This window comes from Schistocerca gregaria, chromosome 1 (genome assembly GCF_023897955.1).
Source record: "Schistocerca gregaria isolate iqSchGreg1 chromosome 1, iqSchGreg1.2, whole genome shotgun sequence".
In the NCBI taxonomy this organism is placed as follows: domain Eukaryota; kingdom Metazoa; phylum Arthropoda; class Insecta; order Orthoptera; family Acrididae; genus Schistocerca; species Schistocerca gregaria.
Genome location: NC_064920.1, coordinates 171,169,007 through 171,182,683, shown reverse-complemented (window position 1 = coordinate 171,182,683; position 13,677 = coordinate 171,169,007). Strand labels below are relative to the sequence as shown.

Sequence of the window (13,677 nt, the reverse complement as noted above, 5' to 3'; positions counted from 1 at the left end):
TACTATCGTCTTACTATTAACCTGATGGGTCAAACAATTGTATAACCACGTGGTACTGGTCTCACAAAGTACACCCCACGTATGTTGAACATAAAGAAAAGTTGCTATATTGAAAAATACTGTTAAGACGAGACGTTATAATCTCACGCACATTCGTATTTAAGATTGATGATCTTAGTTAGAGTTACTGATCAACACGTGGTTCCACTTTACTCACAAAGTAGTGACAAAGCAACTACGCGATATTCTGAATTGTACACTCGAATCACACTGCGTTGCAATTTAAGATGACATTATATATTTTAGAGCTAAAACCTGAAATAAAGGTGATTAAATTTTCAATTAGGCTGAACTTAAGAAATCCATTGTCCTGCGGACTTAGCAGACACGCGCTTAGCCGGAGATCTTACCACTTCAGACGCTCGCCGCGGACAGACTGACCTGCGCTCCTACCAAGCGTGCTTCCCGATACAAAACGGAAGTGACCAGAGGGGCAGCTTCCTATACCAACATGACAAGGGACGGACAGAACCATACTAAGGATAGAAACCTCTTTGCTTTTAGAAAGCATAGCTACCTGTTCCGACGAGCAGACAGGCTTTTCTGCTACCCTCAAGCATGCAACTAGAAATACATTTGCTCATTCATCCACTCACACAGAAGGGAAGGAGGACGACAGTATCTTATCATATACAGTACATAAAAGAAAGCGGCATCCACTCACACAGAAGGGAAGGGGGACGACAGTATCTTATCATATACAGTACATAAAAGAAAGCGGATGTAGGTTCCGTATGAGACTGTGTGACATGAATTGCATGTAAACTGTGTTTTAAAGTGTAGTAGTGTGACAGATCGTTCTTGTTTATGTGGAAAAGTAACACTGCTCAGTCTCCTCCCAGATATTCAGAAACACCACAGTGAAATTAGAAGAGGAATTTGTGCCGTAAATGGCAACAGATTTAAGAAATTAACATGAAAGGAATCCAACAGACCTTTCAGAGTAGAGAGACTACAACGCACGTAACCTCAGGCCTAATTTTGGTTTACTAGGGCGACTTCGCGACTATGACAACAAACTATGACCTTTCTAAAACGGAAGCACAAATTACGTTTCACAGATCAGACGATACGCCATGGGCATGTCATCCGAATAGAATCCGTTTGTGAAGAACGATGTCAAGAGCCTTCTAGAAACCTAGAAACTGACATTTAACTTAGGAACTCCTGTCGATAGACTTCATTACTTCATGCAAATAAAGAACCAGCTGTGTTTTGTAAGAATAAAATTGCCTGATATTGTGCTTTTTGCTTGTCAAGAGACCTTTGTCTACTAGTTATTTCGCAGTGTTCGAACATGATAGTTTCTTAGTCCTACCACAAACCTATGTCACTGTTATGGGTCAATAATTCAGCCTATTGCTTCTATTTCTTGTCTTCGGTATTGGCGTGACCCGTAAAAACTTTACAGCCTTTACATACGGTTCATTAGACAAACAAGGGGCCGTATATGATAGCTGAAAGTGGAGCTATTCTTCATTAAGAAATTTTGAAGTTTATTTATTTATGCATTTATTTTACCTGGCAAGATTAGGGCCTTCAGGCCCTCTCTTACACTTAAGCAGGCATACTCAGATTGAACGAGTTACAGTTTCTACATAACATTAAGGACATATAGCGTATTATGCAGTATTGATGTTACAGAAAAAAATAAATATAACAATAGTACAATGATAATTATAACAGTAAAAATAATTATAACAATCAAGAATATTAATAATAATAATAATAATAATAATAATAATGACTATGTATATGAAAGTAAACATACTTTTCTTTTGTGAATGTCAGTTCCATTGTTAGCTGGGAATTTTCTCGTTATGTTCTTGCAGCTTGTGAGTTATTCTCATCGAGCAGAGACATAAGCCGATTGAATGGGGTGAAAGAGGTATATAAGAGGTAGATAGGTTAGAGGAAGAGAAATAGAATGGTAAAATTCGAAGCTGTGACGGAGAGGAGAAAGAAAGAGATGGGAGGGGCACAACAATGGTGGCTATACCGTCCCTAATATGTAAGTTTTTAGTTCCCTCCTTACTAAGTAATTTAAGTAAAGCTTCCTCACACCAATATATTATTACCTGCCTTGTACTGGGCAACTAAGCTTCCTGTATTAATTTTCAGGTGATGTCGGTGATGTCCATCACTAAAATACACGAGGAGACACGCCGCAGCATTGAGAATTCTCGGTAAGTGAGAACAGTCTCAAACGGACCAAATATTAGTTTCCAAATTCAGTTCGTGTGGTGTTGAGCAATGCCTACTAAATATCCAGCACTGAACAATGTGGTGGAGCTGACGTACCATGGTTTTTCTTAGATGTTTCTTGTCTGGGAAAACATTTCTACAAAACTGATTCGAGAAATTGAAAAGCGTGTAGATAAAGTTAAGGTTTTCAATGTGGTAGCGTCCGGCCCGCAGCTGCAGTGAATTTTTTTTAACTATTTCTTGCAGCCTTCAGCTGCCATTTCTTTATTTTCTGTACGATTGTACCATGCAATCATGCATAAAGTACTAGAAAATGGCCTAAGACCGAAATTGTACAAATCTACAGGAAATAAGGAAAACGGCAGCTGAAGGCTTCAAGAAATTATTCAAAGAAAGTTAAGCTTCTTTTTAAGAATATAAATGAAGTTCGGCAAAAAGAATCATCCGATTACGCGTATAAACGTATACTGGATTTTAGTATCACACTGTATGAGAAACGAGGCCGTACAATAAATTCTTCATTATTTTTGCTATATAGGGACAGCTGAATGCTTACTGTTTCTTATTTCGTAGTTTCCGCGCTCGCTATGTTATTTGCAGATTTCATCTCCACTTTTATATTCTACATCTACATCCACATCCATACTCCGCAAGCCACCTGACGGTGTGTGGCGGAGGGTTCCCTGAGTACCTCTATCGGTTCTCCCTTCTATTCCAGTCTCGTATTGTACGTGGAAAGGAGGATTGTCGGTATGCTTCTGTGTGGGCTCTAATCTCTCTGATTTTATCCTCATGGTCTCTTCGAGAGATATACGTAGGAGGGAGCAATATACTGCTTATCGGTGAAGGTATGTTCTCGGAGCTTTAACAAAAGCCCGTACCGAGCTACTGAGCGTCTCTCATGCAGAGTCTTCCACTGGAGTTTATCATCTCCGTAACGCTTTCGCGATTAGTAAATGATCCTGTAACGAAGCGCGCTGCTCTCCGTTGGATCTTCTCTATCTCTTCTATCAACCCTATCTGGTGCGGATCCCACACTGCTGAGCAGTATTCAAGCAGTGGGCGAACAAGCGTACTGTAACCTACTTCCTTTGTTGTCGGATTGCATTTCCTTAGGCTTCTTCCAATGAATCTGTCTGGCATCTGCTTTACCGACGATCAACTTTATATGATCATTCTATTTTAAATCACTCCTAATGCGTACTCCCAGATAATTTATGGAATTAACTGCTTCCAGTTGCTGACCTGCTATTTTGTAGCTAAATGATAAGGGACCTATCTTTCTATATATTCGCATCACATTACACTTGTCTACATTGAGATTCAATTGCCATTCCGTGCACCATGCGTCAATTCGCTGCAGATCCTCTTGCACATTATTTCTGTAAGAGTTATCATCGGCCAAGGGTCCCAGAAATGACTTCTGTAATGAGCTATCCTCGACTGTGGACCTGGGTGCGTGAGGAGCAGAAATACACGAACTCCGAGTGACTAGCGTCACCACTTAATTCGCAAATATAGTTTACAATAACACTAACGCTACGCCAACTCGCTACACTATTTCCGTCACCGTGACCGCACTTAATTGCAGATATGACGAGATTCGCCGTTGTGAAAGACTGACAACTCGTTCTAGCCTCCCTGGTTAAGCGGCTCTGCCAGAGACTCAGCTGTGGATACGTTTTGCCTCTGGGCGTCCGCTTGTCATCTCACAACATGCTGGTCAGCAATCCAAGATGGCGGCAGCTACGCGCGCGTGTACGCAAGAGTCGCTCCGTGCATGCCTTTAGCCCTTAAAGCTGCTTCATTAACCAGTAAAAGAAAAATGTAGAGTATCAGTTGTTACAGTTGCCAATTTCTTTTTGCAGTTGAGTCTTTCAAGGGATCTTCCGGTATAACCTCACTGAAGCGTAAGGACCGCGTCACGGGCGTGTTGCTGTGATGTGGCGGTGTTCTGAGTGCGGTGAAGTGGAGTTTCTGGTGCTATCAACTCGTTTACTGAATGTAGGGCATACACTAAAAAAATCATATGTCTGAAATTGTGGACATAACACCAAAATAGGAAGTGAAAACAAATACAGAACTTAAATCGTTACCAGGCACTAGCATCTTCTGATCTTGACCATTCTCCCCTGATAATTCATTGGTGTTGATAAATTCCCTGTCTGGACTTTACAGATGACATACTTCAATATGTGTCTGAAATATGTTGTTTTGGTCTTCAGTCCCGACACTGGTTTGATGCAGCTGTCCATGATACTCTATCCTGTGCCAGCTTCCTCATCTCCCAGTACCTACTGCAGCCTACATCCTTCTGAATCTACTTAGTGTATTCATCTCTTGGCCTTCCTCTACGATTTTTACCCTCCACGCTGCCCTCCATTACTAAATTGGTGATCCCTTGATGCCTCAAACAATGTCCTACCAACCATCCCATCTTCTAGTCTAGTTGTGCCACAAATTCTTCTCCCCAATTCTATTCAACACTTCCTCATTAGTTATATGATCTACCCATCTAATCTTCAGCATTCTTCTGTAGCACCACATTTCGAAAGCTTCTATTCTCTTCTTGTCTAAAATATTTATCGTCCATGTTTCACTTCCATACATGGCTACACTCCATACAAATACTTTCACAAACGACTTCCTGACACTTAAATCTATACTCGATGTTAACAAATTTCTCTTCTTCAGAAACGCTTTCCTTGCCATTGCCAGTCTACATTTTATATCCGCTCTACTTCGACCATCATCAGTTAATTTGCTCTCCCAAATAGCAAAACTCCTTTACTACTTTAAGTGCCTCATTTCATAATCTAATTCCCTCAGCAGCACCCGACATAATTCGACTACATTCCATTATCCTCGTTTTGCTTTTGTTGATGTTCATCTTATATCCTCCTTTCAAGACACTGTCCATTCCGTTCAACTGCTCTTCCAAGTCCTTTGCTGTTTCTGACAGGATTACAATGTCATCGGCGAACCTCAAAGTTTTTATTTCCTCTCCATGGATTTTAATACCTATTCCGAACTTTACTTTTGTTTCCTTTACTGCTTGCTCAATATACAGATTGAATAGCCTCGGGTAGAGGCTACAACCCTGTCTCACTCCCTTCCCAACCACTGCCTCCCTTTCATGTCCCTCGACTCTTATAACTGCCATTTGCTTTCTGTACAAATTGTAAATAGCCTTTCGCTCCCTGTATTTTACCCCTGCCACCTTCAGAATTTGAAAATTAAATATACCTCAAACAAGCATACTAATTCTTTCATGTAAATTTCAGAAATAATTATCCGTTTTCGTTATGCCTAAAAAAGGCATCTCATGATAAATGGTCAGTATTGAGGCACATTACAGGAACGATCACTCGAAGCAAACAAAAGTAGTAAACGTTGACGGAAAAATGCAGAATTTCAAACTTTCAAACTTTTAATTCTTTTATCTTCTATACTCTGAAGCAATGGTCTTCCACTGTAAGCTCTTCGCTTTCTATATTTTGGGAGAAGGTAGTACGGACGAAAGCAAGAAAACATCAACTAGTAAATATACACTCTAAAATGCGTGCCTTAAAATGTGGGACCTAGCTTGGTAGAAGGGATGTGCTTCACAGCAGCGAAGATGAACATGTACTCATAGGACTTACATCTAAGGTATGCATTTTTCAGCCCATATTTAGTAGATTTTTTTTTCTTCGTATGATCAATCCTGAGATTGAATATGGACATTCTCCCAGGGACACTCTCTATACACAAATCCTTCGGACGCACTTATTATTTAATACCTTGCTAGAGCATCTATGGATAAATTACTGTGTGAAAGAAAAGGGACTGGAGGATGATTCAAGATCGAAAATTGGCCAATTACTAAATAAATTCATAAATAAAATAAAGTCAAGTTTTAACGTTCCATAGACGATGACGTCATGAAGTAAAATTTTGAGAAGAAACATTCTAGCACTCGGTTTAAGTGCCCCTTGAAAATCACAGAAAACCTGAAACTGAAAGGTCAGACTGACGTTTCGACCGCCGCCCTCTCAAATTCGAATCCAATAAGCCACATCGGCCGCTGTACTGTCAGCAAACAGACGACTCAGGATAAGCACTACTAGGTTTACAGCCTTTGTTTAATTGCTGTGTAAAAGCAATATATATTGCGCAGCCCACATTGAGAGAAAGCGCATTAAGCTACTATAGTTGCATAATATGTGGATTGGAAACTCGAGGAACTAAAATTCAAACAGGCGTCGAGATAATGACCATATGGACAAGGTTTATACGGAATCCGTATTACAGATGGTAATTTGTGGTTCTTTGAGCAATCGCTCTGTCTGCAGCTGTATAACTAATAAATTTTACGAGTCTCTGTACAGGTCTCATCACATAAATTTAACAAAATAGCCGCTAAGAGACAATGGTTGTTGTTCGTTATTTATTAGATTGGTATAATATACGGTCTGCATACAGAACAGCAAATCGTCTGCTGAGTATCTCGAGAGGCACAAATAACCAACAAGAAAACTATTACTCCTACTGTGTATATTTTGTCTCGCCGTTTAGAAATCTTTGACGGGAGGTTTCTGCAGTATTGAGCAAGGGCGAGACCGGCTGCGAGCCCGGCTGCTGTCATTAGCAGTTGCAGTTATCTCGCCGGACAGGGGGCGGTCACCACAGGTAGAGGGATTACAACATGAGATAAGGGCGCGTGGCTCGGGGTGGCGTGTCGCAAACACAGCTGCAACAGGCAGTGTCAGAACAAACCACTGCAGAACATATAATGACAAGACGTGAACGTAGAAGCAACGCAATAAGGGTTAGACGTTTCTGAAGTTGAAGCATTGGTAAAATATACGCAAACTCACTAAAAATCACAATCTGTAAAGCAAATGATTACAAGAAAAAGATAAGAACGGTGCTAGAACCGGTATCGATTTGCGTTCAGATGGTAGAAACTGACAGAAGTCCATCAAGTAAAAGAGGAGTGATAGATACATCGCATTCCCCAAGGAATTGTTATAAGGTGCCTGCTTTTCCTAACCTCTATGGGGCAGTCAAACCAAAACGAGACAGATGGAGAAGAAAGTACGTAAACTCACTACTATTTCACAAGTAATCGCCTTAACTGTTAAGACATTTATTCCAATGTGACGCAAGGTGGTCAGAGCCTTCACGGAAAAGTTTTTTCAGTTGCCTACGGAACCAGATCGTACCCTGGCGTCCACCTCCTCGTTAGAAGCAAGTCGACCGTTACGAATGTCCTCCTTTAGGGATCCAAAAATACCAGAAATCTCGCGGAGAGCGATCGGAATCGAATGGAGGATGTGTAAGGGCTGTCCAGCGAGACTTCTCCAGCGCCCTCCAAACAACATTGGCACCATGTAGGCCCGCCATCAGTGGCCGTCGATTTGTTTTCAACGAAGGCTGAGTACAATCATCGTTCCATAGGCAACCGCAAACATTTTTCCACAAAATACTGGCAGTGTTGTCTCACAGTGGGTTAAATGTGTAAGCATTTATGGCGATTACTTTTGAAATAGTAAACTATCTACTTGCTTTTCTCGCATCTGTATTTCTTTGATTTGATTGCCTCTTATAGTTTAAACGATTTAGATGTTAGTCTGAGCAGCCCTTCTGGAACTTTTGCACATGATACCGACATTTACCATCTAGTAAAGTCACCAGAAGATCCACATGCAAAGTGATGTAGTTAAGATATCTACGGCGCTAAAGCTGACAATGGACTCTAAATAGCGAAAAATGTGAGATCATCCACATGAGCAGTGAAAGGAATCCGTTACATTTCGGTTACACAATAACTCACACAAATCTAAAGGCTGTATATTCAACTACATACATAGCAATCACAATAACGAAAATCTTACATTGCAACGATTGCATTGACAATGTTGTGGGGTAAGCAACTAAAGAATGCTTTTCATTTGCAAAACTCTTTGAAGAAGCAACAAGTTACTAAAAGAGACTATCAACACTACATTTTTCTGTCCTCCTCTGGAGGATTTGTGGTCGGTATGGGACCCATATCAGATAGGATACACGAAACCATCTGAAAAGTCCAAAGAAGGCCAGCTAGTTTTGTGTTATAGCGAAAAAAATATATCATATGCCAGTTGTGGTGGTAATCATTAAAGGAAAAACGTTTCTCGACACCTAGGTAGGGAGAAATGATCATGGTAAAAAAAATATAGAAATCAGAGCTCGCACGGAAAGTCATGTCGTTTTTTCCGTGCCCTATTCGAGAAAGGAATGCGGAGATAAATAGTCTGAAAGTGGTTCGATGAATACTCTAACAGGCAATTAACTGTGAGTTGCATAGTAATATTCACAATTATGTAAATGATTTCACTGCTTTCAATATCACTATGCTAAACGCTATTTCAGTATCTGAAGTACAATTTATAACTAAAAGCAATCCAGTTACAATTTTGATAACTAATCCTGAGAACGAAAATCTGTTATTAAAAAACTGCAGTGTTACTCATGTCCTGTAAGTCACAATCTGAACTTCGATGTGAAATGCAGTGTCACTGTAAGTTAAGGAAATTATAACTTCGTAGAGATGTATACATATACGGCACCTGTACTACCATAGACGAGGTCTGTACTGAAAACTAAGATACAGCTCTTTGAAACCGGTCCCCCAACACACACCTACCAGCTGCATCACAGAGCTACTTATACATTGACTTGCATTTACTTGCTGTCAGGTCTTAAAGGAGTGCAGCATTCTACATGACACATGCTGGTGCTCGCCTCGACAGCACAACCGTCGCAGACTCGTATTCCAGAAGTCTGGAGAACAAATTCCAGTCGGGCCGTCCACGTTAGGATTTTCCAGAGTTTTCGTGAATGAAGTACTGCGAACGTCAAACAAAGATACGGCCGATTTTCTTCCCCGCCATCTCCGCGTTTGTTCTGTGGCTATATTGTCGTCGGCGACATTCCAAACACCTTGACCTTTGGTCCTTCCTTCGAGTCCAGGTACCTAGGGGGGCGGGGAGTCTATTCACGCGGCGCCGCTGGTTTCGGAAACAATTCTCCGAAATTTCCAGCGCGTCATCCCCTCCACCCCTACCACTAACCCTGCCTTGCAGTACCAATACTAGTCACAGGTACTGCGTGTGAGCCCACAGGTCAGTGGTTCAGTTACTGGGGTGTCACGAGCTGAACCAGTCTCTGGTCGACGCAGCATCGGTTAATATCGTTCTCACAGCAGTGAAAGCCGCGCTGGAGATGAATCCGCAGCCTTCTTCACATCGAGGACCGGCGGCAAAGCGACAGAGGATGGAATCGTCCCCAGAAGGGCAGGTGGCGACGTCTCCGACCTCACACTACAGCGGTTTCGAGGTGAGTCCGCAGAGGCTTGGGCGGTGCTCGGTTACGATCTGGTGCTTACAGAGAAGCGCCACAACCAGATTTAGCACTTGATTCGTTTCCTGGCTGTTCGGAGATGTAGAGTAGGCCACTTACAAGAATGATACGCAACGTGGTGATTTTCATAATAGCAGTATTTTAAGTGATCCGACGTTGCCTTCTTCGTAATACTTTTTACAGTCTCGCTACAAGGCACATAAAACCTTGAATTTTCGTCTGCAGTACTTTGCTAACTTTCGACTGCAAAACGGACTCCACAATTATTAGTTTGACTGGTTTGCCATGTGGAAAGCATTTTGAACAGAATTGTACTTTTTCCGACTGTTTAGTGGGAACTGTATTTAGTCCGTATCCCATTGGTAGTGGTAATCAGGTAACGAGGAAACGAAAAAAAATCGGCTGCATTTAGCTACAAGTCTTCGTGAATCAGTACACAATGGGTTTGTCAGCCTCAAGAGCTATGTTTATGGATAAATGTTCTTTTTAACTTTCCTTAGTCAGCCTTCTATAAAAAATATTATAATATCGTTAAAGTTGTGATTCATTTTCAGTTCTATTTTATGACTCACTTATGATTAGATTATGTATGCCTACACCTGAAGTTTTGTACCCCTGGCCTGTTGTCAACGCTGTACGCTATCTAGATGAGACAAGAAATATTACTCTCGTTATGTTTGAAAATGTAGTGCTAATGTAATGTGAGGAACTGAAAAATAGCGGCTTCGTCCCATGTTTGCCCATTTCAACTCCGAGTAGGACGAAATCTTAACGAGTGTTCAAACGGCTAAGTAAGCGGATTCTTGGCGTTCTGTGATTTCGCATAACTCATTTAAAGAAAGTATTTTGTTGTGATGAAATGCGTCACATTGCGGGACGTATGGACGCTATCAGAACGGTATCTTCAAAAGTACTTCAGTAGTGACTACGATTCAATATGGCTTGTGTGTCATATAAGCACTCTTTCCTTTTTTATTACTAGTGAGCTGACTGTTGATAACATGCAGCGTGACGATTCTTTTTGAATACCTTGTAATGTCAGGGAATTGCATTTCATCTGGGGAAATCAGGGAATTTCAGGAATTTCATGAAATCGCTGGGAATTCTGCGTCTTTAACCTTGCACGGAAATTGAATTTTTAACGAGTTTCGTAAATCACTGACTTTAAAATGCTTAATATCGCAAATTATGTTAATTGTATAAATGTTATTCTACACAAATTATCGGTGTTTGAAAACTCCGCTTAAACTGTTGCTTATGGTTGCGCTCTCTCTCTATTAATTTATCAGGGGCTTCTTCGCACCATTCTTTTAGCTAGTTTGAGCAGCCATCCTGATGTTTACCATCACGTAAGAGTACTGAGCTGTAAGTGATCTTTTAAATAACGTAGGAAATGTGAATATCTTACAAAATTCTCAACTTTCATCTGTATAGCATGTATTCTAGGTTTACCTAATAGGATATCGCGTAATCTTTTATTTTAGTTTTCACTTTCGTCATTCACAGGTGAAAATGTCTACAAAGGAACTATACATTTTGTTCAAACGAGCGTCCAAACGATTTGCGGAAGATATGAACTAAAAAATTAGAAATCAAAAGAATAATGGTACTTTTAAAACCGAGAAACTACATCCACGTGATTTCTCTGCTATTCACAATAAAGTGCCTGGCAGAGGGCTCAATGAACCACCTTAAAGCTGTCTATCTACTGTTCCACTCTCGAACTGCAAGCCGGAAAATGAGCACTTAAATTTTTCTTTCTGAGCCCCTCATTTCTCTTATTTTATCGTGATGATCATTTCTCCCTATGTAGGTGGTTGGCAACAGAATGTTTTCGAAATCGGAGGAGAAAGCTGGTAATTGAAATTTCATGAGAACATCCCGTAGCAACGAAAAACGCCTTTTTTTAATGATTGCCACTCCAATTCACGTATCGTGTCTATGACATTATCTCCCTTATTTCGCGACAATACAAAACGAGCTGAACTTCTTGTACTTTTTCGATGTCATCCGTCAGTCCCACCTAACGCGGATCCCACACCGCACAGCAATATTCCAATAATAGGGCGTGTTCTGCCAATGAATCGCAGTCTTCGGTTTGCTCTAACCACAATATTATCTATGTGATCGTTCCAGTTTAGGTTATTTGTAATTGTAATCCCTAAGTATTTAGTTGAATTTACAGCCTTCAGATTTGTGTGACTTAACGCGTAATAAAAACTTAGCTCATGTGAATAACTTCACTCTTTTCCTTATTCAAGGTCATTTGCCACATTTCGCACCATACAGATATCTTACCTAAATAATTTTTCAATTCGTTTAGGTCGGCTTTACAAGACGGCAAATGACAGCATCATCTGCAAACATTCTAGGACGGGTACTCAGATTGTCTCCTACGTAGTTATAAAAGATCAGGAACAATAGAGGGCCTATAGCACTTCCTTGTGGAACGCTGGATATTAATTCTGTTTTACTCGAGGACTTTCCGTTTGTTACTACGAACTGTGATCTTTCTGACAGGAAATAACGAATCCAGGCGCACAACTGAGGCGATATTCCATAGGCACTCAGTTTGGTTAGAAGGCGCTTGTGAGGAACGGTGTCGAAAGCCTTCTGAAAATCTAAAAATGTGGAAACAATTTGACATCCCCTGTCGATAGCACTCACCACTTCATGAGCATAAACAGCTATTTGTGTTGCACAAGAACGATATTTTCTGGATCTGTGCTGACTATGTGTCAATAAATCGGGTTGCGAGTATCGAAAGCTTGGGGGGAGGTGAGATATGTGTGACACAAATACGTGTCTAGGACGAGCTGACGACTGTAATAGAACGAACTTCTGTATTTGCGTCTGTACCTGGCAAGCCACTTCATGGTGTGTAGAGGAGAGTACTTCGTATGTCACAACTGCATTCATTGACAAAAGCGCAGTGCGAAAAATGTCACAAAATTTTCGTACGAGTTTCTCCGATTTTCTCGTAACGGCGATTTACTAGAGTGCGATTAGAAGAAGGATGTGATACGTTGCCTGACACAGCTTCGGACGAAAGAGCCTGGGAAGCAAATGACTCAACGCCGAGTTACCTGCTTATCGCGAGCTCCCTATTCATGCCTTTAAACATTGTAAATTAAAATTCAAGAAGAAAAATTGCCCTGTCACCTTACAGAACGAGGGGGTAGTTAATAAAACAAAATTTCTAGTGCACTAACAAAAAATTAAATGCTCATTTCTTCAAGACTCTCGCAATCCTGTGTTTATGAAAATACTAGAAGACGTTTTTACTAAAGTAAAGAGTCTGAATTTAATCTTAATTCTTGATCCTGTAACCCGGGCAATGTCAACTTATTTCACTTTGTTATGGCAAAACGAGGATAATGGAATGTAGTCGAATTAAGTCGGGTGATACAGAGGGAATTAGATTATGAAATGAGGCACTTAAAGTAGTAAAGGAGTTTTGCTATTTGCGGAGCAAAATAACTGATGACGTTCGAAGTAGAGTGGATATAAAATGTAGACTGGCAATGTCAAGGAAAGCGTTTCTGAAGAAGAGAAATTCGTTAACATGGAGTATAGATTTAAGTGTCAGGAAGTCGTTTCTGGAAGTATTTGGAGTGTAGCCATGTATGGAAGTGAAACATGGACAATAAATTGTCTGCAAAAGAAGAGAATAGAAGCTTTTCAAACGTGGTGCTACAGAAGAATGTTGAAGATTAGGTGGGTAGATCACCTAGCTAATGAGGTGGTATTGAATAGGATTGGGGAGAAGAGAAGTTTGTGGCACAACTTGACTAGAAGAAGGGATCGGTTGGTACGACATGTATTGAGGCACCAAGGGATCACAAATATAGCATTGGAAGGCAGTGTGGAGGGTAAAAATCGTAGAGGGAGACCAAGAGATGAATACCCCAAGCAGATTCAGAAGGATGTAGGTTGCAGTAGGTACTGTGAGATGAAGAAGCTTGCACAGGATAGAGTGGCATGGAGAGCTACATCAAACCAGTCTGAGGACTGAAGACCATAACA

General features: G+C 40.8%; 1 protein-coding gene across 1 annotated transcript in view; it reads left to right on the top strand.

Moving 5' to 3' along the window:
• The first annotated feature begins 2,180 nt into the window (after positions 1 to 2,180).
• The window catches only part of LOC126285037 (uncharacterized), a 44,140-nt gene continuing 32,643 nt past the window's right edge, over positions 2,181 to 13,677 (top strand). The window contains exon 1 of the mRNA XM_049984361.1: positions 2,181 to 2,246. The gene's annotated coding sequence lies outside the window, so the exon portion shown is untranslated. The remainder of the gene's footprint in view (positions 2,247 to 13,677) is intronic.